Genomic DNA, 2,082 nt, shown 5'->3' with positions numbered 1-2,082 from the left:
TTTATTGCAAAAAATTGCCCTTTGAGCAATGTCTTTGCTGTGTCCCAGAAGTTTTTGTATGTTGTGTTTTTATTCCCCTTTGAATCAAGGACTTTTTTTCATTTCACTTTTTATTTATTTTGCCCAATAATTTTTAAGTAGGATGTTATACAATTTTTATTTGATTTTTCTCTTAATCTTACTGATGTTGATTTCTATTTTTTAATTTTATAGCATTATGATCTGAGGGGTGATATTGTAATCGTTGTACTATTTCAATGTTTTTATAATTATTGAAACGTGTTTTGCATCCAAACACATGATCTTATTCAGGAGAATGTTCCGTGCAAGATGGAAAATAATGTATCTTGTGTTGTTATTGGGTAGAGTGTTCTGAATATGTCTATAAATTGAAGTTGGTTGATTGTGTCATTTAGTTCTTTTATGTATTTGTTGTTTCCTTTGGTTGTTCCGTTCTTCATCAAATGTGACATATTAAAGTCCACCATTATTATTGTAGAGTTGTCTATTTCTTTCTTTAATGCTAATAGTTTTATTTTTAAACTTTGAGGCTCTTTCATTTGATGCATATGTATTTATTATGGTAATGATCTCTTATTTTAAAAATGTTGAAATCATTATATAATGTCCTTCTTTGTCTCTTATCCTGGGTTTTTACTTAAAGTCTATTTTATCAGAAATTTATATTGCCACTCCTGCTCAGTTTTAATTGCCATTAGTTTAACATATTTTTCCATCCTTTGTTGTCTATGGTGTATCTCTTGTATACAGCATATTGAGGGATCCTTTTTCATAGTTATTTTGTGACTCTCTGTCCCTTGACTGGTCCATTTCATCCATTTATGTTCTGTGTAATGTCACCATACATGAATTTATTGCTGTCACTTTGCTATGTGGTTTTGTGTGTGTGTGTGTGTTGCTGTTGGTTCTTTTTTCAACATAATTCTTTTTGCTGAATGCACTTTGCTTGTGGCTTTTCTTGTCATATTCTTCATTGCTGTTATGTTAATGCTTACTAAATCTTTATGGTATCCTTTTTTATTTTATTGGGTAGATTTATTAATTTTCTTTGAGGTTTACCATGCAATTGGCTAACCTCTTTCCAAGTTAAAACAGCCTTTTCTTTCTTGAAATATACTTGTATTCCTCTTCATTTGGAAATTCTGTAGCTACAGTATTTATTCGCTCTTTTTGCTTTGTAATTGTCTTCATCTAAAAATTGATATTTCTAGTTCCCTCTTTTCAGTTTTGTAAGTTTGTTTGTCTTTGGGTACTTCTATATATGGGTTGACTTCTGGGTAGTGTTGTCATGTATGTTAATTTCAGTCTGCCATTGCTGGTCCTCTATTCAAAGATCTTCTTTAGTATTCCTTGTAAGTTTGGTCTGGTTTTTACAAATTCCTTTCATTTTTGTTTATTTGGAAATGTCCTAATTTCACTATTGTATTTGATAGACAATTTTTCTGAGCATAGAATTGTTGGTGGGCACTTTTTCCTCACAGTATTTTATTTACATCATTCCAATACCTTCTTGCCTGTATGGTTTTGCTGAGAAATCAGCACTTAGACTTATTGACTCTCCTTTATAGGAAACTTTTTTTCAAATATTTTTTTCAAGCCACTGTCAGGATTCTTTTGGAAAGTTTGGTTATAATATTTGTCTTGATGATTTTCTTCTGGGGTCTATCTTGTTTGAGGTTTGTTCTGCTTCTGGAAGGCATACTTTATTTTCCTGTTATCAGGGAAGTTTCCTTCTAGCAACTCCCACTATTTTCTCTGTACTTTTTTTTTTAATCTCTTCCTTCTATGGAATTCCACTCACATGTGAGCAATTTCTCTTGATGGTGTCCCACATATTTCTTAGACTTTCTTTTTAATTTTTTTCTTCTGATTGTTCCTCTAACAGATTAATATTGAGAGATTCATCTTCAAACTCACTAATTTGATTCAATTCTACTCCTTTGCCTTTTCAATATATTATCTATTTCTGGAAGTGAAAATAAATTGAAATATTTACTGATGAAAATCACTATGGATTTCACCTCAATGTAAAGAAAACAAAAATTCTCACTACTGAACCAA

This window comes from Chrysochloris asiatica, unplaced genomic scaffold, assembly GCF_000296735.1.
Source record: "Chrysochloris asiatica unplaced genomic scaffold, ChrAsi1.0 scaffold00488, whole genome shotgun sequence".
In the NCBI taxonomy this organism is placed as follows: domain Eukaryota; kingdom Metazoa; phylum Chordata; class Mammalia; order Afrosoricida; family Chrysochloridae; genus Chrysochloris; species Chrysochloris asiatica.
The sequence above is the reverse complement of the archived record's forward strand: the minus strand, read 5'-3'. Positions refer to the sequence as shown.